General features: G+C 33.7%; 1 pseudogene; it reads right to left on the bottom strand.

Moving 5' to 3' along the window:
• Positions 1-23,981, bottom strand: part of LOC149151311 (phosphatidylinositol 4-kinase beta 1 pseudogene) — a 78,505-nt pseudogene extending 54,524 nt beyond the window's left edge.
• Positions 23,982-25,674: the final 1,693 nt, after the last annotated feature.

The raw sequence follows: 25,674 nt of genomic DNA on the forward strand, positions 1-25,674 counted from the left end.
GATTATATAGTTCGAGAATTTTTGAAAAACAAACATATCTTAATTGAAGATTTCGATTCTCCTTTACTAAAATAAATTATACTCTTTTAGTTTTTTTGAATTTTGTCCATACTTTATTTACTTTTGTAATCGATAACATTATTGTTTATATGTGTTTTTTTGTTAAAAAAAAAATTAATTGAGTCAACCTATTCATTATTATTCTTTATTTTTCATTAATTAACCAATATATATATTTTTAAATTTGCTTAACATAATGTTATGTGACAACATCTCTCATACACTGGATAATAGAGTACTTCTTGATATAATAATTAATTAAAAACTAATTAATAATATCTTATATTAAACTATGAAAAGAAAAACTTTTTCATTATTTTAATCATTATTTTTATCCCATTACAAAATTATAATAAATTAATAATATTTTTTTATAAAAATTTTATAAATTTTTAAAACTTATTTAATAAATTATTTTTTATATTATTAAATAATTTAAATACTCACTTTATTTCTCGCTCCATTTTCTCTTCGTCCATCTTTCATACCGTTTTGTAGTTTTGAGATATCCAATGAGGAGACATAGAAAAACATTTATAGCTTTCCATAATTTACACTTTTTAGAGCACTAACCATCTTTTGGATTCCTAATTATGCCTATCTTTTAGCTTGCATACTTATTTCAAACGTTTTTCCAATAAGATGAAATATAGATATTTTTTTGGGTCAAGGGATGGTTTACTTCGTGTCATTGCTTGGTATTCAATATTCATGGTCATAATTAGTTTGTATATTTATTTCAAAATTTATTTTAATAAAGTTGTATATCTTTTTAATTTAATTATTGAATTTTAAAAGTATGTTAACTACTATATTTAAATAAGAGTTATATTGTAGATATTTTCGCTTAGTTTAAGTATAGTTAAATTTGAGTAAAAACAATGAAGACATATATGAATGGATGAACAAAGTGTTTTTCAACATATAGTATCGCTAATGGCCTCGGACTGATATAGTATGTAGACATTGGAATAAATCAACACTAAATATAGTTTAAAGACAAATGGACAATACAACCATAAATCTTACTTACCAACTTCCCTGACAATATTTCATTTATTTAGATGAATATAAAGAGTATGTTGTTTCTTAGACAACTTTGAAAAATATGTTGTGATGTCAACAACCTTCAAAGTCTTTAACAAGCAAACAAGCCAATAAAGTGTACTATGAGAGTAAAGATTTGAACGTGTCTCAAATATTTATGGCAAAGTAATAGCATATTATGAGTTCTTTCTATTTAAATGATACATTTATAAATTTTAAATATATATATATATATATATATATATATAGGAATAGGAGGAATGACCTGTTATAGAGTTTTGTGAACCCAACATTTCGGACTACCAAGTGAGTCCATCATCAGGGGATGCGTCAATAGATATTCTCCGGATCTTAATGATGTATCCAGGAGCTAGATTTAGGTTATATATATAGGATATTAAAGAAAAGATGTAAGAAAATAGGTCGGCTATTATTTTACTAGTTTTTCATTTATTTAATTAATTAATTAATTTAATTTTTTTTTAATAAATTAGCTAATTAATAGGTGTAAAAAGTTTTATATTATAAATTTAAAAAAAAAATACATAACTAAAAAAATAAATGTATTTAGATAGAGAATTTAACTTTTTTAAATAAAAAATAAATGTATGAGATTTTTTCAAAATACTTTTTAAAATTAAAAATTCAAACCAGTAACCAAGTAATTCAAATTCGTGTTGTATTTAAGTGGTTGATAAGTAATTCAAATTCTTGTTGTATTTAGGTGGTTGATAAGTCACCGCATTAATGATACAATTATAATTTAATGGGTATATGGTGATTGGGTGCTCTATTAAGGCACTCCTTGATGTGAAGTCACTAGTTCAATTATGACCCTCAATCGATGTGATACATTGGGCATGATGAAGATGTAGTCCCACCAAACTTACAAAAAAAAAAAGTTTCAATGTGACTCCATTAATAATTCCTTTCCAAATAAAAAAAATAAAATAAATTACACTCGCTAGACAACATTAGAACATTAGCACGGTATCTACCCTATGACCCATTGATAATTCCACTACGCTTTTGACTTGGGCCTTGGTAAAGACTCTTCCCTCTACATGTGGCTAAAGGGACTTTGGCATTGTTTTACGAAGCTCGAAGCATATTTCTCTATTAAATTAAATGATGTATTTGTAATTGCCAGTGGATCCTAATTGTTGCATGTACAAATATGGTGGGTTGCAACTCTAGTGTTCTCTTCAATCCTAGAAGTGGCAATGCAAGTATGAAAATATGGTACATAGAGATGTTATGGTAGGAAGTTTGTGCACGCATTTTGAAGAAACACGAAGGAATTTCTGCAAATGCAATTCACAGGTTTGTTTTGGGGTGAACATTTATAAATTCTTTTGCTTTTTATGGTATTGAATTTGTTGTCATCTGCCCCATTCCATTTTTTGCAAGGGGCCATGGTATAATACAATTCAGTCTTCTTGGTGTTTGCCTCTGACTATGTGATCCCACTGCTCAAATAGTTCTTATCGAATATCTTAATTATCCATTAAAGCAATCGATGAGTTTCATATTTTTGCACGTTGCTTCTCGATATAGAGTTCAGTTAAAAATAAGAGCGAGAAGATGGGCCTGTGGATATTATTGGCTTTAGGGCTCAACGCGTAGCTATTGTAGTCCTAGGCTTAACAATCCTTTCATATCCTGATTGAGGGTTGTGGTTGTACATGCCAGAGTGCCAAGCGGAGCGCTCAAAATCAAAAATCCTTATATTCGATCCTTGTATTCACATTGGAATTGGGCTAAATCAATTTTTGAAAATGCAAAATTGATATAACTTTTAATAGGCAATGAACGATCATAAATGCAACTAACAAATATATCGTACAATAAATAAAACAAAATTAAATTCAAAAAATAATAAGATAAAATATAGATATTTTTTTGGGGAAGGGGACATCTTTTAATAATTATCTACCCTTGCATTCACATTGGAATTGGGCTAAATCAATTTTTGAAAATGCAAAATTGATATAACTTTTAATAGGCAATGAACAATCATAAATGCAACTAACAAATATATCATACAATAAATAAAACAAAATTAATTCAAAAAATAATAAGATAAAATATAGATATTTTTTTGGGGAAGGGGACATCTTTTAATAATTATCTACCCTTGCATTCACATTGGAATTGGGCTAAATCAATTTTTGAAAATGCAAAATTGATATAACTTTTAATAGGCAATGAAAAATCATAAATGCAACTAACAAATATATCGTACAATAAATAAAACAAAATTAAATTCAAAAAATAATAAGATAAAATATAGATATTTATTTGGGAAGGGGACATCTTTTAATAATTATCTACTTCCTGGAACTGCTTATTATTTAAAATCCATGATCATAATGAGGTTTGACATCAGAAATAAATATCCAAAAAAATTCTTTGAATACACATATTTCAAAAGCTATATAGGATCCATAAGGATAAGACAATGAATGATAATGAATTTGTACTAGGAGTGTCTTTTAATTCTAAAAAGCAAATCTGATGGGACAAGGAAATAGATTGAGCTATTCCTATCCTTATCCTTTAAATTGTTTTTCCTAGTGGTTGAATTCTTGTTCCAAAAATGGGTCCATAAAGAATTTGCTTCTTTTACATTAATGACATGTCAAAGATAGTTGATTTTTAACTATAATCACTACACATCTTTGATGATGGAGATAATAGTTGTGTAAATGGAATAAATTTTTAACCATAAGCACTGATGGAGATACTCATTATGTAAACGGAATGAGGTTCAATACATGAATTTGTAAAGTTGACTTAGTTTTGGGTGTGTCCTAATCATTGTAATACATGTAATATGTTAAATGGTAAGGCTCACATATGACCCCATGAACTTTATTTTATGAAAATATATTTATACACATCCATAAGTAATGTTAAATGCATGAATATAGCTTTAGTCATCCCAATCCCATTCCCATATACAATAAAGGTAAATGAATTGACTGATCCACTATAATGCATGTATTATGTTAAATGGTAAGGCTCACATATAACCCCATGACCTTTATTTCATGGGAATATATATATACACATCCATAAGTAATGTTATTTAACTACAATAGTAGCATGCATGAATATAGCCTTAGTCATCCCAATCCCATTCCCATATACAATAAAGATGAATGAATTGACTGACCCACTACACTATGTAGAAGATTATTTATCCCATACTCGACATTATATATATCTTGCATCATAGTTGTAATGGTGAACACAAGATAGGTATAGGGAAAGGTATACGATGAATACCATGTAGTTTTGAAGTAAAAGATACTAAACTTTTATCAAAATGTTATTATTAATAATTTTTCAATACTAATTTTAGGAGATAAGGGTTTATTAGTAAAGTTGTTTAAGAATTTTAATGGTTAGAGAAGAAAATATATATAAGAATGATAAACCACGATTTTTAAGTGTGGATAGGTTTTTAACATTTTTTAAGGATATAATAATGGGAATAGGTAATTGAGAGGAGTTAATTAAAGTTAGAAATATAGAAATTATACCAAAGGAATGGTGCTTAGTAAAATATGTTTGAAAACCTTTATTATGAGATTATTTCAAGAAAAGTTAAGAATTACTACATATAATACATGAAAGGCCATGTTGTTATTAGTAAATTTATGGAGATCTAAACATTAAAGTAAACTCTAACCTAGTAGGTGAGAACCATATGGGAATGTAAAGGGTAGTTGACCTCAAATTTGGCTCTAAGGGATTCTGTTTTTCTATATTCAGTAGCATGGAAGACTATGAAAGTGTATTTATATAGGGACCCTAATTCTTCAACTTTTATAATCTCCACCTAAACCATTGGATACAAATATTTAGCCTAAGAAAATAAGATTTCATATAGGCACCAATTTGGATTCACATGTACTCACTCTTGTAAGAATAATTAAAGGAAGAGACTCTGGTAGGGGTTATAAACACAATATTCATCTTCATCAATACCTCAAAAGTTATGAGGAAAAGTATACAAAATTCTTATGCCTACATATATGTATACGTCAATGGTTCTTGAGTTGTACCAAACTCAATTTTCATCAACTTACAAGATATTGAATGATTACAAACCCTAAACTGTGAATATGCACCTTTTAGATGTTAAAATGGCATGAGTAAGCTCATATCTTAATATATTGTTCCCTTAATTCAACATCAACGTAAGAAAAATAGGTGGAAGAAACAAATCGAGATGGATTTACGAAAGCTCGTTGAAAATGCAAACCAAATATAAAACCCTTATATGAAGTGTCCAAACATACTTAAGAAAATGAAAAGAATTTCAATATATGCTAGAAGAGAACAATGTGATGGAGAATACCCATAAACGACCACCTAATTTGGTTACATGAGAAGTTTCATAACTTAAATTCTACGACTGCTTATGGAGGAGACTAAGAGGAGGAAAACACGTTCCAAGAAATAGAGCTTATGTATAGGAAGATAGAAGACCATCAAATATGAAACCCAAAAATAGAAAAAGGATTAGGACAAGGAAATGGAAGAATGATTGAGAATGGATGTAAATGAATAATTCTCACACTAGTACAATTGGGCTCAAAAAATATATTTTATTATGACAATATCTTTTTAGAAAACCCTTTGTGTATTTTTTTTCCAGAAAATTAGCTACAATTTAATTTTTTTCTTAGATTTTTGTGATATACATCAATATATACATATTTATAAAAGCCCCATTATCATGATGGACAAGTAAATTCGAATTTACCTTATAACTATCATCACATAAATGGCCTATGTAAATGTCATTTTTTCCATGTTATTAGTGTCTATATATCCATGTTTAAGCATCAATATATTGACATATTGACATATAGATGTTATTTTGATTATTCTCCATTGAAAGGTTAAGATTATTATGATCATGGCTACTTATATTTTCAAGATACTTATCAATTAGAAGTCAACAAACCAATGTTATCCTAATAGTTTTTTAAAATCATATAGTGCTTGTAAATATATTATTACCATCGTTCTATTGGAGGGCCTAAAAAACTAGTTGACTAGGCCAAATGGCTAACCATTGTAAAGAGTACGTCAACCAAGTATTGTTATCAACAAGGTAGTTGGGTTCGTTGACTACGTGGTCAAGTAAATCATCGAAGATAGTTATGGTAGTTCTAACTGGCTTCTTCTGATGTTAATGTATAAGTAGACATGGATATGCAATGTAAAGGGTTGTCATTGATGATCATATTATTTTAAAGACTACTTGTTGTGACTTCCACCATTACTTTCTTCTCTTCCTTGTTTTATGCATGCATGCATATATATTTTTGTCTTTTATGTATTAGAGGAAGAAAAAATGAATATAAATCCAAGTGGAATGTGGAAATACAAACCTATGTTCAACCTACAAAAAAATAAATGGAATAAAAAGAAAAAATAATATTTGAAATATGTGATACCATAGACCCTCATCCATCCAAAAGAGAAGAAGATCCAAAGGAATGATAAGTTAATGGAACACCGACCGTATTTGAGTTAGAAGACAAAAATTAATCATGTGCAAAAGTGAAAGTAGCAATGATAGTTATGGAATTGGAGCTCTACAAAATTGCCATTCCTGAACCCATTTTTGTTTTGAGGCCTATTTGGTTGCTAGTTATTGATCCTGTTAAGCTTCCTTGCTTTTTTATGACTCATTTGTGCTAGTTTTGTTATGAATTTCATTAATTTCTTTTTCTTGTTCTTCAATGATTATGGGAGATTCCTTTCGTAACCTTAAGTGGATATTCTCAACAAAAACAATTACATAGATGGGAATTGTCACTTCCTCAGTGTTGTATACAAGTATTTCCACTTTACTATTAGGATTTTCAATTGGCTAGGGTGGTAGTTGTGTAGGTATAGGTTGATGTTGGTTAGATGGAAACTAAAGTTGTTGAGGTTGGGTAATTTCTGGTACATGATATTGTTGTTGAACATAAGGATTTTTTGGTTGTTGGAATTGTTGAAAAGGAGGGGGTTGTTGATCCAAGTGGATCTTCAAAAAGTACCAATGGCATGGTAAAAGGCTCAAAAATTCAAAGTGGAAGAATTTGGATAAACTTAGCATTGGATCGAAGTGCTTGTCATCCTAATTCCAACAGTGTAAACAACACTCAAATCCGAGTTCATATGAAGAAGTTAGAGCAAGTCAAATTTTATGTTTGACTTGGACAGATGGCAGGAGGAGATGACGTGACAGAAACTCTTAGGGAATGGGGAAGCGCCAAGGGGCAGGGTTCCATTGGCCCTACATATCGCAGAAGGAAGAGGTCACGACTTAAAGAAAATCGGCCCCAAGCAAGCCATGATTACAATGCAATCAAATCACAATCGCCCATCACAAAAGGAGAAGGTGAAAGAATCAGCCCCGAAGTAAGTCCTGGTTGCAATGCAATATATCGCAATCACATAATTATGTTGTGATTTGCGATATCGCAATCGCGTTTAGAAAATGGGAAGCAATTGCATGTTGTATTAATTTTGGTTTCTGCCAATTGTGATTTTCGATATGGACTCCCAGACCCGATATATTATATATCGTGGTTAATAGTTCGTCGAGTCAGCGGTTATCGCAGGGTGCCTGATGTATGGGATTTTAGTCTGTCCATCGATTGGAAAAGCCGATAGTAAAAGGTCGTTGGGTTAGATGTGCAGCTAATAGTTTTGCCATATTTATGAGGTTTGTTTCCACATATTATGTGGAACCTGAGATCCTCTATATTAAAGAAAACAGACCTGCCTGCTAAACTTGTCATTGGTTTAAAACTGCCCGAGAATTGAGAGATTTACCACCAACATATATAAAGGACTATTCGCGTTGGTGAGAGAGGGGGAGAAGTTGTGGGATTTCTCAGAATACCATTGCAGAGCAGCGGCACCTGCTCCCGACATGTGGCCAGAACCTTGCCTCAAGTATCTAAAGGTTCTGAGAGGTGCAAGAAGCCCAATTATTAGAATTGGGCATTCGAACAAGCATTTCTGCACGATTTTTCGCTAGGATTTTGGTGTGCTCTCTATTTCTAGAGCTGGGCTCTCCATTTGTCCGTCATCTTCCATATTGGAGGTCTAAGGGTGTTTATGTAAACTCTACTTGTATTTCTTATCTTTTCATGCCACTTAATAAATGAAGGCCTCCCCACTATTGATCCAAGCCCGAAGACATAGTCCAAATTGGATGAACTCCATAATAAAATCTCTATGTCTTGATCTCGTGCATGATTATGTCTTTTTATCTTCGTTTTATATGCTTATGTTCCATGGTTTTTAACAAGCTCAATTACATGTAATTCTGATGCATCTATAAGAAAAAAAATCATGGATCAAGTGGTATCAAAGCAATTCTTAGTTGATGTGAGTGCTTGAGTATGCTAACTAGAAACAAGATTCAAAGGATGTACGCCACGAAGAGGAGACATGGTAGATGTTGAAGCGAGTTGGGAAGAGAAGCAGCCTTTTGCTGATAGGAAATTATGTGCGTGAATGACCGATTGTGCATCCATGGAGGATGATAAAGAAATGCATGAAGCCTTCCTGAGGATGTCCTGAATGGTGGAGATAATGTATGGCACATATGAGAAAAGAAGAGAGGAGGATAAAGGAAGATCCGAAAGAAATGCTTCATCCACATCTTCTGATGCGTATGCATCTTATTCACCGCCTTCCTTGTCTTCTCATCCCTTGAATGAGGAGATTAACCAGAGGCTTCAATAAGAGAATGTTGAATTAAAGAGGCTACTACGGGAAGAGAAAGAAGAGAAACAGAGGTTCTACACCAGCTACAAGCTAAAGATGAGGATTTGGAAAAGCTGCAGCGTAACTCCCATGAGGTAAAGAACAATTCTTCAACTCCGTGTTTTTTTCCTGATAATGGTTTCGCCGTTTTTGAAGAACATACCACAGGTATTAGCTCCAAACTGTTAAAGAGAATGGGTATGAGGGGAAAGGCCTCGGCATTAATGACTAGGGCATCATAAACCCCATCAAAGTAGTGGAATTACCCCGACATACAGGACTTGGGTATGTCAGGAAGGAGATTGGGGAATGCGCTAAAATAGCGAACAAACCATCAATGACAGATGATGAGAAGCCCTCACCAATTCTTTCCAAATCGACCGTGGAGGTAAAAGATGTTGATTTATCTTTAGTTTCATCTTCACATAATATAATTTCTGTTGGAAATGTGGAGATACCCATTACAGGGACAAGCATGAGACTCCTTACCAAGATGAGGTACAAAGGAGAAGGACTTGGTGTTAATGGCCAAGGCATAACTCAACCATTGGAGGTTGAGCAAAAACCTCGATTTGCAAGTTTGGGGTACACTGAAGGACAATGCTCAAAGGTGTCAAAAGCTTCCATGACATTTTTGAACCCGTCAAGGAAAGAGGATGATGGGAATACATCACCATCAACCTATGTCTGTATGCATTGCAGAAAAAGAGCTGAGTCAAGCTCTTGTTCCCATGATCATACCAGAGACCAACAGGAAAGGTATAACAAGACTTGGTATTCTAATGTTAATTTTGATTACAATCATATTTTTAATAATGAATGAAAATCATGGCATAGAAGAACTTGCAGTTTTTTTGCAGATTGCATAACCATGTGCTTGTTGAGTGTTATGGGAGAATAGTAGCACGAAAGAGGATGAGGCATGAAAGACCCTCTCAACAGTAGGCAAAGAAGAAGGTAAAGCATATTTGGAGGAAGAAGACTTATTGTATTCATTGTGGCAGAGGTGGTCATCAAAGAGCCATGTGTTAGAGGCTCCATCCAGAGTAGCGTTGCAAGGACAAAGCGTATGTGCACGAACCAGGTGTAACAATTGTTTAACCAAAAAATGCGCCGCACTGAGACAACTCATTCACTTTGAAAGTGAAAGATGGTTTTTCTAGGTGTGGTAGAATGTCATGGCCTTATTTTTAAAATCATATGTTGCATGTTAAAATGTAAAAGTGATGATGTGTTTTCCATCACTTGTTGTAGCAGCAATGATGTTTGGCCTTATTTTTGTAAATCATATGTTGTAGTGATGATGTGTTTTCCATCACTTGTCAAAGAAGCAATGGTGCTTAGCATTATTTTTTAAATCATGTGTTGCAGTGATGATGTGCTTTCCATCACTTGTTGAAGCAACCATGATGTTTGGCCTTGTATTGATAGTTGGGGTATTGTTTCCATTTTTATGTAAACTTGACCACATAGTATGTGTTATAAACTCATGGAAAGTACAGTTTGCTTGGCTCATTATTGCTCATAGAATTAAGCATGTAATTTGCAAGATTATTGTACTACAGGTTTGTTGGGGATGCAGGTGTTAGCTCATCACTTATGGCTCTGAAGGACAAAGGTGAAGGAGAAGGAAGGATGGACCTATTAGGACACTTGTGGTGCAGACAATGTACACAGCAGCTGCAGATTATTTTAATGCTTTTGGAGGACCAAAAGCTTCTCAATGGTGAGGATTGATCTAGGTGGATCTTCAAAAAGTACCAGTGGCATGGTAAAAGGCTCCAAAATTTAAAGTGGAAGAATTTTGATAAACTTAGCATCAGATCGAAGTTATCATCATCTTGATTCCAACAGTGTGAACGACACTCAAATCCAAGTTCATATGAAGAAGTTAGATCAAGTCAAAGTTTATGTTTGACTTGGATAGGCGGAAGGAGGAGATGATGTGGCAGACACTCTTAGTGAACGGGGAAGCGCCAAGTGGTAGGCTTCCATTGGTCCCACATATCATAGATCGCAGAAGGAAGAGGTTGTGTCTTAAAGAAAATAGGCCCCAAGCAAGCCATGGTTGCGATGCGATCAAATCACAATCGCTCATCGCAAAGGGGGAAGGTGAAAGAATCAGCCCCCGCAGCAAGTCCTGGTTACGATGCGATAAATCGCAATTGCATAATTATGTTGCAATTTGTGATATCACAATCACGTTTCACAAAGGGGCAGCAGTTGCATGTTGTAATAATTTTGGTTTCCGTTGATTGTGATTTGTGATATGGACTCCTGAATCCGATATATTATATATCGTGGTTAATAGTTTGTCGAGTCCACAGTTATCGCAGGGTGCCTGATGTATGGGCTTTTAATATGTCTGCCTATAGGAAACGACGATAGTAAAAGTTCTCCGGGTTAAATGCGCGGTTAAGAGTTTTGCCATATTTATGAGGTTTGTTTCCACATATTATGTGGAACTCAAGATCCTCTGTATTAAAGAAAAAAAACCCGCCTACTAAACTTGTCGTTGGTTTAGAACTGCCCAAGAATTGAGAGATTTACTACCAACATATATAAATGACTATCCGTGTTCGCGAGAGAGGGAGAGAAGCTGTGAGATTTCTCAAAATACCATTGCAAAGTAGTGGCACCTGCTCTCGACAGGTGGCCGGAACCTTACCTCAAGTATCTAAAGGTTCTAAGAGGTGCAGGAAGCTCGATTATCAAAATTGGGTGTTTGGACAGGCGTTTCTACATGATTTTTCACCAAGATTTCGATGATGATGTATGTTTCTAAAGATGGGCTCTCCGTTTGTTAGTTATCTTCCAGATTGGAGGTATAAGGTTGATTATGTAAAATCTACTTGTACTTCTTCTCTTTTCATGCCACTTAATAAATGAAGGCCTCCCCACTGTTGAGTCAGGCCCGAAGACGTAGTCCAAATTGGACAAACTCCGTAATCAAATCTTTGTGCCTTGATCTCATGCATGATTATGTATTTTTATATTCGTTTTATATGCTTATGTTCCATGGTTTTTAACAATCCGAGTTACATGTAATTCCAATGCATCTATAAGAAACAAATCTTGGATCAATTGTTGTTGGTATGGCTATTGGAGGTATGATGGATCATAAGGTTGTTGAGGGTTATAGGGAGGTTGGTTTCCATAGTTGTGTACTCACCAACTTTGTTGATAAGGTTGTTTCAGAAATTATTTGAGGAGGCCAATCCTACCATGGCATAGGAGTATTCCTTGCATTTTTCACTCGATATCAAGAATATTGAGGAAACTAAAGGGGATCCTGAGAGATATCTATAGGTCAAGGCTGCCAAGTCCTTCTTGGTGGTGCAAAATAGTAGGATGAATCTACTCATTCACCTTCTCTTTTATAGGTTCTCTTTAGCTACAAAATTGTTGGAAAATTTTTTATTGAGTGTTTCTATGTGAAGATTCCCCAAATTTCAATACTACCCAAAGGACATTCACGTAACGGTGTTTCTTTCTATGTTTATGGGAAAATATAAATAATACTTCATTGTGTCATTCTTGCCTCTTTTTACCTTTCAACGTATCAATTTTATAACCAAGGGTATTTAAGAGGTTAGTTTTAAATTTTCTAAAAGATTTCCAAGTTCTTCTCTTGTAACTCCTGTCAAAGTTGACATAGTCACCTTTGAGAGAGCATCTCATTGTCGCTTACTAGATTTAGTTGTTCCTCTCGAGTATCTCTTGCACAATTCAATAATTTCATCATAAGGTAAATGAGAAATCTCACCTTCCCCCATAAGTTTAAGGACATCTATATAATCATCCTAGATTCCTTTTAAGAAAATTGTTTGGGTAAACTTAGGACTTAGATTACTTTGCTTTGATTTTTATAGATCATATGTACCTCTCTTAATAGTCTTCTATACTTTCATCCTCTTTTTGATACATCCTCAAATGTCTTCTTAATAATTTTGGATCTACAATAAGGTTAATAGTTTCTCAAAAATGTATTTCTTATGTGATTCCAATATAACACAGTGGATTCCCCTAATCCCATAAACCATTTCAATGTAGAAGTTTTTAAAGTAGAGCATGGAATAGATGAAATCTTTGTGGATCACTTGTTTATCCATATGTGCCACATAAAATATTAAATTCAAATAAGAAAGCATAAGGGTCTTCAATAGGAATACCATAGAAGATTAAAATAATAGAAGGAGGAATATTCTTCCTTTTTACCTCAGTTCCCAAGATTGTAGGTGCATCTAGGATGCAGAATACAAAAGTAGTTTCATCATCTTGGTTTTCTTCTTCTTTGTCTTTAGCTCTTCTTCCTCCTACATTTGATCATCGTTCATCATGGTCTTCCTTTTCTTTTATTTCTCTTTTTGCTTCAATTCTTGCCAATTCTGCTCATATTTCTCTTTCTCTATCAAGAATTTATTGTTCTCTCTCTCTTTCATGTATTTCCGCACATTCCCGCACTTCGTCGGCATCTTCATCAACTTTTCTTCAAAAAGCCATAACTTCTTCATCCAGAAGCCGTTTTCAGAGCCGTTTTTTTTTAACCAGCCTAATTTTTCGAGATCTTTCCATTGGAACACTTAGTTTCAGCATCTATAGCTTCAAATTATGTTAAGATGGAAAGTCCATGCCAAGTTATTCTTGACAACACCAACTACTTCCAATGGTGGTCCTACATTGTGGATTTACTTAGAAGTAAAGGTCTCTACAGAATAGCCTCAGGCCAAGAAACCAAACTGAAAAATGAAGATAAGGCAGCTAAATGGGAAAATAGGCAAGATCAAGCACGTGGATTGATAGGGATGTCTATTTCTCCAGATCTTAGATTCCATATTGCAGAACTTGATACTCCTAAAGAAGCAATGAAACAGATCACTAAAGTTTTTGGAATTAAAAATGAACTTAAAGCCCATCAACTTGAAAATTAGTTGCTTATATTGGACCCCAATAATTTTTCTTGCATTGAAGATTTTTTGTCCAAGTTCAAGACCCTTAGACTTCTCTTGGAAGGTGTTAAGGTTAAGAAAGAAGATAGTAGCCTTATCTACTCCATTCTTACTAAGTTGGGACCAGCCTATTCTGTGTTTGTTTCCACCTTCCATTCTACAAGAGAAGCCTTCATTTCTCAAGGACAAGCCTACAAGTCCCCTTCCTTTGATTCCTTTTGTGATTCTTTAATAAGAGAACAAGAAAAATTCTTACACCTTGGTCTTCTTCATCTTGGAAACTCTTCTAAGAAAGCATTAACCGCCCAGCAGCAACCAAATTCAAAGAATCCTAAGAAGTTGTATCCTAAAAGGAATGGTCCTAAACCAAACAAGGGTCCTAAGCAATTTCAGACTCAAAATGAAAAATCATTTCAAAAAAATGATAAGACAAATAAAAACAAAGGGAAGAAGGCTGATAGACATTGCAACTTTTGTAATCGAGATGGCCACTTAGAATCCAAATGCTTTAAGAAGATGGAAGCGTTGGAAGCAGCAATGAAGAAGCATAATATCCATTTGGAGCACTCTTCAACTTCAACTTCATCTTCAGGAATGGCTCTTTCTGCATGTGGTTGTCAAGCATCTCGGTCTGGCTATGCACTAAATGTATCTTCTTCTTCTCATTCTCATGAGTGGCTCATTGATTCTGGAGCTTCTTATCACATGGCCAAAAACAAAGCCATGTTTTCTTCTTTAAATGATTGTAACACCAAAAATATATATGTTGGTGATGATAGATCTCTTAGTGTTGTAAGGACTGGAACTGTTCATATAGACAATGGTCAATTAATGATGTATTATGTGTTCCAACCTTATCCTGCAACCTTCTATCTGTATATCAGATAACTCATTCAGGTGAAGGTAAAATCATTGAATTTTCACCTCACGATGTTGTAATTAAGGACTTAAGAGATCCTAGATAGATTTTAGCTACTGGCATTGCTGATGATTCTACAAGGTTGTATAAGTTTCACAACTTTGGGTCATCAAATCTTCCCTCAGTATTTGTTGCTCATAACGATGAAGTGAGCAAACTTTGGCATGAGCGATTTGGTCACTTAAACTATCGCTCCCTTCAGAATCTATGTAAATAAAATATGGTGACAGGTCTTCTAATGGTATCTTGCAGAGATGGTGTTTGTTCCGGATGTGTACTCGGAAAACATCATCGGGATAGTTTTGAAAAACGTGCCTCTTGGCATGCCTCAGCCCCTTTATAGCTCGTGCATAGTGATTTATGTGGTCCACTTCCAGTTGTTTCATTCTCTGGCTACAAGTATTTCTTAACTTTCATTGATGATTTCTCCAGACACACTTGGGTATACTTCTTAAAACTCAAGAGTGAAGTATTTAACATGTTCTTGGCCTTTAAGGCCTTTGTTGAAAAACAATCTAGACATCAAATTCTTAAGCTAATATTTGATAATGGCGGAGAATATGTTAACAACAAATTCATCAACTTTTGCACTCAGAATGGAATTCAAATGCAACATACTGTTCCATATACTCCACAACAAAATGGTGTAGCTGAAAGGAAGAATCGCACCTTAAAGGAAATGTCTAATTGTATGCTTCAATCTAAAGGACTTAGTCTTAATTATTGGGCAGAAGCAATTAACTGTGCAAATTACATAATAAATCGAACTCCTACTAAGGTTTTAAAGAATATCATTCCAGAAGAAGCATGGAGCTCAATTAAACCAGATGTAAGTCACTTTCGTGTTTTTGGAAGTGAAGCATGGGCCCATATTCCAGATGAGAAACATAAATCTTTAGAACCTAAGAGTGAAAAATGTATTTTTGTTGGATATTCTGAAGATGTCAAAGGATATAGACTTATTCCACTTAAGTCCAAAAATGTTATCATTAGAAGAGATGTAAAGTTTGCTGAAAATATATCGGCCTACGAGCCTAGTTCGGTGGATGTGCCACCTCTCCCTATCTCTTCTACTTTTGAAAATATTTCTTCTTCAGATGATGAAAGCGAGGATGAAAATCCTCCCCCACCTTCTCAGGATCCTCCTTCAGCTCCTCAGCTTCCAAAATGGGTCCGTGCTACTCGGGATGCAGCAGGGGATCTTGCCGGTGATACTACAGATCAGCGACGTACACGTTCTCAGTTTGATGGAGCCTCTTCTTTACTGGCTCAAGCTTCAGCGAATTATGATCCTGACACCTTTGCAGAAGCTTCAGGCCATCCAGATTGGGAAGCAGCTATGAATGAAGAATATCATTCATTATTGTCAAATGATACATGGGATCTTGTTCCTCTACCAAAGGGACGAAAACTTGTTAGATGCAAATGGGTTTACAGAACCAAGTATGGACCAGATGGGAAAGTTGATAAACATAAAGCTCGTCTTGTTGCTAAGGGTTTTTCACAAGTTGAAGGCATTGACTACACTGAAACCTTCTCCCCTGCTGCCAAAATGAACTCTATCCACCTTGTTCTTTCCCTTGTTGCCTCTTTCAAATGGGAAGTCCATCAGATGGATGTTAAATCTGCCTTCTTGCAATGGGGACTTGCATGAAGAAATCTATATGGAACAACCTATTGGCTTTATACAAACAGACTCTAGCCTTGTATGTCGGCTTAAGAAATCCCTTTATGGTCTCAAGCAAGCTCCTCGAGCTTGGTATGCCAAAATGGATAACTTTCTTTTAGAAAATGGCTTTTCTAGGTGTCATTCTGACAATACTGTCTACACCAAGAAAGTGGGCAAGTCTCTTATCATTCTTGTTCTTTATGTTGATGATCTTATCCTGACTGGTAGTGATCCCAACCTTATAAACCATGTGAAGTCTAGCCTTAAAAGGAAGTTTGAAATGACAGACTTAGGACACTTACATTATTTTCTTGGTCTTCAAGTCTTGCAATCCAAGGAAGTTATTTCCCTTTCCCAGTCCAAGTATGCCTGTGATATTCTACTCCATTTTCACATGGAAGACTGTAAGCCAACCCCTTCTCCCTTTCAGTCTGGAGTCAAACTTTCAGTCACTTGTACTTCTCCTGAAGTTGATGCTACCTTATACCATCAACTTGTAGGAAAACTTTTGTATCTAACCCATACTCGTCCTAACCTTTCCTTTGTCGTTGGCCTTGTTGCTCGGTTTATGCAAAACCCACATGAAAGTCATTGGAAAGCAGCTAAAAGAATACTTCGTTATGTTCGAGGTACAGTTCAGTTTGGGATTCATTACAGTGCCGAAGCAGCTCCTCTATTGGTTGGTTTCACTGATTCCGATTGGGCTGGTGACCCTGATGATCGGAAGTCTACTGCAGGTTATGTGTTCACTCTTGGTTCAGGACCTATTACATGGGCTTGCAAGAAACAAGGTGCCATTTCTCTTTCTTCAGTAGAAGCATAGTATCGTGGTGCCGTAGAAGCTAGTAAGGAAGCCTTGTGGCTTCGTCAGATCCTGTCAGAGTTTGGATTTCAGCAGAAACATCCGACTACACTTTGGTGTGATAATCAAAGTGCCATTCAACTATGCAAAGATCCAATCCAACATCAGCGCAACAAACACATTGAACTGCACATGCACTTCATCAGAAAGCTCATCCACGACCATGTTCTTGAAGTGCAATATTGTTCAACAGATGATCAAGTTGCAGACATCTTTACAAAGGCTCTCACAGAGGCGAAGTTCACTAAACTTCGATTTATGGTTGGATTTCAGGAAGTTGTCACTAAGGGGGGATAGGCTCTAGTGCCTCCTTCCTTCTCCTATTGTGTCATATTTGTAAATCCTTCAATCCTATCCCAAGTTGTTCTTAAGGGGGGATGTTAGGATATTCTGACACATAGGAAATAGTTAAGTATAACTTGGTCTAGTATAGAGTTAGGTAAAGTGTGTTTCTTTACTATGTACATTTTGTAACTTACAATCCGACGGTCATAATATGTAGTGATCCGACGGTTCATTCTCTCCTCGGTATTACCAACACTTGATCCGTGGCTTAACACCCGATTGGTCCATGATCTCTATTTAAAGAGCATGGAGGGTCATTTGTAGGTTAACCGTCCATGAGAGAAGCTTATGTAAATTTTCATTCTTTTATTAATAAATTGCCTGAAGTGGTCGGGTTGGCTCAGGTCGTGGACTGTTTCCCTCTTTGAGGGTTTTAACCACGTCAAAAATACTGGTGTATTGATCTGTGATCTGTTTGTGAGCGGTGTCCTTTGGTGTTCTGTCTGAGGAACTTACCTTGTAAATTCCTACATGTTATCCTTATTTGTTTATGTCTTTGATTTCTCCTTCAAAAAAAATTGAAAATTCTCTAGTCTAATCAAATATTCTCTTTAATGTTTTACTGAGCAAGTGAGGTTTTTCTCTCTCAGATGTTTATAGTTCTTCAAGCACTGGTTGAGGAATTGATTTTCTTAGTTTTTTTACTAAGGAGGTTTTTGGTTGTACTTTTTTCCTCTTTTATTGTTGAGAGAATAATGCTTTTATTTCTACAAGTGTCAACCTTTTCCCTGTGGATTGTTTTTGTTCAAATTTTTCAATATTTATTCTTCTAAAAATTCGTGTAGTTTGTTCTTCTCATTCTTATTTAGTTTTTGATGTTCTTGGTACCACTATAGGTTGATAAGTAGTGGGAGGGTTTTGTTTTATGTAACTAACTTTCTTATCTCTAGGTCTAATGTATTAATGCATATATAATATAATTACAAACTAAAAGGTAATTCAAAATTGCATATATAAACATGATTATGACTCTCAAAGACTCAACTAAAGTAAATATGTAGGTTCTTACCTCTTGTCTTCTTGCCTCACTCCTCCATGTCCTAAATTTTTATATTTTGAAAAATTGAATGTAAAATTTCAAGAAAAAATTCTAGCTCTAACTCTAACCCAACATATGCTTCCCTTGCAATGGTACCAAAATTTTTAGGCTAATTAGAAGCATAAATTAGGACATATTAATTTAATCAATCCGGGTGTCCATAAACTTAGAATAATATGACTATATGTAGAGAATTAGACTCAAAATTTTGTTGCCACGTTAAGAAATGGAAAATGATCATTTGTCCTAAATATTAGAGCTAAGTTACTTAAGTTAACTAGTAGGAAAATTAAAATCTAAAACTCTAAATTGGAAAAATCAAGAAATCATGAAACAAAACTATGATGTAACAACTCAAACAACTGAAAGAAACTAATCACACTTCTTTAAAGTAAAAGAAAATTTCTTGAAATTGAAAGCGCACTACTTAAAATATTTTGGAAGATCAAACATTCACCAACATCCCACAAGTTGTAGTTTCTTTGGATTCAAAAGGAAACAATGGTTGACTCCTAAGTCTCATACTTATCTATCATTGTTTAGTTCAGGAATTAAAATAAAAGGACATATTCAAAAATGGAAAGAATGCTTAAGTAAGTCCAATTTGGTGAACATGCATGCATTGTGACCTTGTCCAAATGGATGGAATCCCCTAATATTTTACTCAACTCTTAAATAAGCTTGTTTTGCAAGACATTTACTAATCTATGAAAGTAAGATTTATAATTCTTTGATGAAATACTAGTTTGATAAGCAATGCATGTACTAGGGCCTTTTCCAATGGATGGACATTCCTAATATTTTACCTAGTCTATCAATAAGCTTGTCTTCAAGAGTCTTAACTAATCTATAATTAAAAAGACTAATTTTTTTTTATGAACAATAATAAAGCTATGATATCTAATAGAGAAATAAGGATAATAATGTAAAATAGAGTATTATGCATAGGTGTAGACAAGTAAAAGAATGAAATTGAAAATAGGATTAAGATAGCTAAAATATCATGAAAGTAAATGTTTTCTCACATACATATGGAAGGGAAACATGTGAAAATATTCACTAGCATATATACTTAAGGACTACAAATGGAAACATGGAAACATGGAAACAAGTAAGAGATTGTGGGGTTAGGTACACCTTAGCTTGCACATTGAAGGCTACCAAATAATGAAAAACCACAAAGGTTGTATGTATTACTAATAAAGAAGCTAAAATTAGAGCTTCAATGATGAATTTTCTTAAGATCAAAGTTATAATACAAATCTAATAGTTTAAAATTAAAAATTTGTTTGGCAAGCTTCACTAGCTTTACTTTTATACACAAGCTTTGAAACAAATTACTATAAATTTTCTTTAGAGCTAACAAGAAAATATTCTAGTATTTCTTCTTAATAAATGTAATCTTACACACATTGGCCAAGATCATTGGAAAAATCACATTTTAGCATATCTAGATGAAGTTCTTGTGTAAATATGTGTTTTAGTAAACAAAGTGGCCACATTGATAGCGCGTTGACTAGACCTTTGCGAGTTTTTTTTCATGAAGTGAAGATGAATATCACCATCCTAGGATCATGGGTGACAAAATCCATGTCCCTATTTTTACCCAACTTGTTTGCAATATCAAAACAAATGGGCATTTACTAAAAATGTCATTTTCCAATAAAAATTAGGTAGATTGGATTTACAATGCATACATCTTCATGAAATTCTAAAATTAAAAATGAATGACAAAATACTTTAGGGAGTCATTTAATGATCAAAATTTGTTCAAAATGTAACGAAAGATATATGAAATGGGTTTATTAAGGTCATAATGTTGTTCAAAATGTAACAAAAGTGATATGAAATAGGTTATTAAGGCTAGGATGTCGTATTTTATCAGAGTAAAATGTCATCAACATAGAGGATCAACAAGGAGTTATAATTTTACTAATAAAATAAATGGAATAAGTCGTGAGATTATCCTTCTGACCTAATTTTGTCTCTACTATTGTATCAAATGAAGAATTACATCCACAAAAATACAGAATAAAACATTTAACTATAATGTAAATTAGGCTCTCTGCAAATTTGATTATCAAAAAGATATTTATACATGTGAGGAGAGGTCTCCACAACCACTATCTCCTATAATCTCTCAATCATCTCTAGAAATATCCCAACAATCACCCCATAAATATCTCACAAATCACTCCACAAATATCTCCATAAATTTCTCTCACACAAAATTAACAACTTTAACAATTACCAATTAACAAATGATTCATTATTCCATCATTTCCACCCCATAATGATCATTTGGAAATATTCCAAGATCATTTGTGAATTGTCTTCACCTTCAGTCTTTTGAATGTCTTGAGTTGTCTTTGTCTTCAATCTTTTGGATTCTTCTCCATGTTCAATCTTCATATTCATTTGTATCCTTAATTATCGTTGTCTTCATGCACTACATCATCTAGATCTTGAGTCAATATTATGAAGTGCATCATCTTTATATCAAGGATTTCTTTCTCTTACCCCTGACCTTAACATAGGTTTTCTTTGTGGTTTACCCTGAACCATTACAAATTCAAAGTGATTTTGGCTTATCACTGACCATCAAGTGGTTTTGGCTAAACACAAACAATTCATTACATCAAGTGGTTTTGGCTGACCATGAACCTACCTCTAACATTACAAAGAGGTTTTCGGATTACCATGAACCATTACAAGAACTATTCAAGCTTCATTTGACTCAAGAAACAACTCTTTCCTTAATAACAATTAACTTTTTGAGAACCAAATAACTCATGAAATTTATGTGAGAAATATTGTTGTACTATTGAAGATTTGACTTTGTAGAAACTCTGAACGTAAAAGAAAACCTTTTCCATTCATTTAAATCAATCCAACCACATTGCATTTTTATGAGTGTTTGATATATCCTTATTCCAACAGCTATAATGATCATGACTTGACCACAAACACTGCAAGGATGTAGATTCCAACAATTAGCTTGTAGATGTCCTTTCCTTCTATAATGATTGTGATATTGTTCTTGCTTCTTCATTTGATAGGGATGTAAATTCCAACATTTAGCTTGTAGATTTCCTTTACTTCTACAATGATTACAATATTGTTCTTGCTTCTTCGTTTGATATGTTGTACTGCTAGATGATTCACCTATTATCAATGTTTCTCCTTTGACAAATTTGTTAGCCGCATCACTCGTGTGCCCTTCATAACCAAGGCCTTCATACTTTGTTCTTACACTTATTTGTATAGGTTTTTGAATTCGTTGACCTACCTTTCCTAAACTTCTTCCATCATAACACATTTTGTTAAGAAGTTTAGAACCAAATCCCTTTGTATGCTTTTCAAAATTTCCAATTTCACCAACTTCAATTTGAGATTCATCACCTTCAACATGTAATTCATTTTTTGAACTATCATCCTCAACTTCATAACATGCAAAAGATACATGGACATTTTCATTCTTAGCATCACAATCACTAATTATGAGGTCACTTGTATCACAGGCTACATCCCATTTTGTTTTTGCTCGACTTAATTGTTTTATTTCTCTTTCTAGTGTTGACAATACATTTTCTTTTGTCATTAGTTCTTGTTGTGAAGCTTCTATCAATTGATCTTTTTTATCATTAGGTTTTAGAAGATCACTTATATGTTCATCCAATTAAAACAACCCTTCTTCTTGCGTATTTACCTAATACCTAATCTTTGGTGGAATCAATATAGTCTTTAAAATACTTGTTTCTTATCTAATTGTCTTGTTTATATTGTTTAATTAGTTTGTCAATTTGGTGAAGTGTATCATTTAGATCCTATTGTAGCATTTCTATTTCATAATTTGCATTTTGTAGCATTTTTCCTCCTTTTCCCATTTTGCAGTGCTAATTGTTTCACATTCACTTGAACATGCTCACTTGTTGAAGAACAAGGTGTCAAGTTCAATCAATAATGCACCTATATAAAAAATAATAATACTTAAGTGTTGGGTACCACTGAAAATGCACCTTATGGCTCCAACTTTACTCAACTCAACTAGACTCTTTATATTAAAAAAAAAATACTCTCAACTTCAAATCAACTTGACTTAAATATGAACATTAATTCCTTGATTTCAAATTTCTTCATTAACTTGACCTATACATCAATTCTTAACTTTCATTTGACAATGATTTTCACATGCCTTCTCACCTATACTTAAAATAAAAATAAAATTACATGACTTTAAATTGATGTTTCATTCTCAACTTTACACTAATTTCTCATATTTTATTCCATTCTTTCTTATAATACTAACTCTCTTTCCAAACCCTATCTATCATCAACCTTCATTCTTCTCCTATCATGCATATAACAAAAAAATATTCTCATTTCAATAAACCACTAATTCTCTCTATTGCCCAAATCATATTCTACACACTCTCTCAAACTCATTATTCTTGCATTAAAAAATATACATAAAAGAACCATAGAAAATTTAAATCCATGAAAAATTACCCCTCTTATTTCATATTTTATGTTCACTTTATTTTAGATTTTAAGTTAACAAAACCTTCTTGCATACCAGATTTAATATTTAAAAAACTTCATCCATGCCACTCCACACGTCTTTCAAGATGAGTTTTCTCCATGGTTATTTCAACACAGTTTTTTTTAACGTAGGTCTGCTCCACGCAGCTTTCAATACGACTCTGTTCCACGCAGATTTCAACACAATTTTCTCTAATGCAGATCTTCTCAACGTAGCTATTCTCCAACGCAAGTCTACTCCACTCAGCTTTCAATATTTTCAAGAGAAAAAGACTGTAACACTCTCATTAAAAGTACATGTTATACATTGTCGAAGATCTTGTTCACATTACAGAGCATATAATCTTGATGAGAATATCCTAAACGTAGAGCAGAGTCTGACATAGAATTGCCAAGAATGTCACCTTGTAGTCGCATATGGAAACAAAGGAGCATATTCATGGATCTGAAAGAGTTGAGTCTAATTAATGAAACATATTGCCGTCTAATTAATGAAACATATTGCAGAAGATGAAAAAAGGAAAATTACCGAGGCCTGCAAAATGATTAACAAAAATCAAAGGAACTCCAGCAAAGGGAGATCCCCTTAGAAAGAAGGGACATAACATGCTTGGAAAGTGCATCCGCTTCAGATTTTTGTTCCCGATGGACATGTTGGAAGGAGATCTCGGGCGTAATAAAAGTGTTTTAGGCCCGAAATCCGCTGCATCCAGTTGAAAAGTGAGAGGATCTGTAAGGCGTTGCGATCCTGAATCCATCTGATCGTAGACTGGTCTGCTACACGTTGTTCACACACTGTCTGCTTCAGCTGTTCACATGCTAGTATGCTCTGGTTGCTCACATGCTTCGGTTTCTACACACGCTGCTCACCAATATTACAGCATTCACACTATGTGACTTCTCCAGCATTCACACCGTCTATGCATTCACACAATTTTTAAGGTCACAAATTTCTCAAACTCTTTGTAATGGATACCAAATGAAAAATGATATCAGGAAAATTACAGAGCAAAACATTTAACTATAATGTAAAAGAGGTTCTTTGCAAATTTGATTATTAAACACAGATATTTATACATGTGAGGAGAGGAGGTCTTGCAATTACCATCTCCTATAATCTTTCAATCATCTCTAGAAATATCCTAATAATCACTTCATAAATGTCCCACAAATCACTCTGCAAATCTATCCATAAATTTCTCTCACACAAAAATAACAATTTTAACAATTACCAATTACCAAATGATTCATTATTCCATCCTCTAATGGTCAATGGAAATATGAAATGGTAAATCCAATTAGGACCTCTTAACACTAGTGTTGTGGATAATTTTTCAAGTTTCTCAAAAGAAATTTGGAAGTTAGAATTCCAATAAAATTGAATATCATTAGCAAGCAATTTGAACAATCGCAGGGCTATTTTGCTAAAGTTTTTGACGAACCAACAATAATACCCTCCATGACCTAGGAAACTTCTTTTTTCTCTTTGATTTGATGGAATTAGTAATTTAGCAAAGATTTCAATCTTGCATGGATCTATTATGATTCCTACAACATATATATGATGTCCCCATACAATCCCTTGCACTCAATGGGTGCTTGACCTAAAAATAAATTTCCTTTGAGCATGAAACCCATGCCTCAAGAACACAAATAAAAAAATTATTTTTCTCATTTCATTAAATACATAAAATTACGATTACTTATGTCATTATGAAGACCGAAACTAGTTACATATTTCAACAGAAAGAATAAGTAGGGAATCACACAAGTTGTTGCATATGAGATATTTGTCTTTTAATTCCTTCATTGATAACCTGAGTGAAGATAAATTTAAAAAACATCTTATGGACCTAGCCAATCAAAAACAATTTTGAATCCATACCTAGTCTTACTATACAAGAATATACTTCTTATCCCCCAAGCCACATGAGAATTCCAGTCATCATGGAGAGCCTACTATATGGCAAATTCATGATGATTACAGCTTATTATGAAGACTAGATGGTGCACTTCAAATTAAGCACCCAATCAAAATGGAGAAACTATCTAGCTAATTTTAAGAGTGTTAAATATTTCATTTTATTATATCTATAAATTATGCCAAGTTGAAGAGTTGTAGTTAACCTCAAAGAAGTTCAATAATCACATAATTATGTTACTAATTCATTCTATAAATATTGTAAAAGTCTCAGTAAGAGAGGTTGAATTTTTTTGAATGGTGTTGATAGTGACTACAAACCAGAGCTAGGAGGTTGGTACTTCTATACTCATTGTTTAATATTAAGAAGTCTTGAAGACCATTACTAGAACTATATTATTGCATGCATCTTATCATTTTTTTAATGCTCTTAAGTATTTCATGTATGTGTATACTTGGGAGATGTATACTTCCAGGTTACAAAATATTCTGTAAGTAGATGGTTTCTCTCATTTGCTTACTACTTTAGT

The sequence above is a fragment of the Pinus tabuliformis genome, chromosome 9 (assembly GCF_031772625.1).
Source record: "Pinus tabuliformis cultivar Carrire ecotype Pingquan chromosome 9, CPIR1, whole genome shotgun sequence".
NCBI lineage: Eukaryota > Viridiplantae > Streptophyta > Pinopsida > Pinales > Pinaceae > Pinus > Pinus tabuliformis.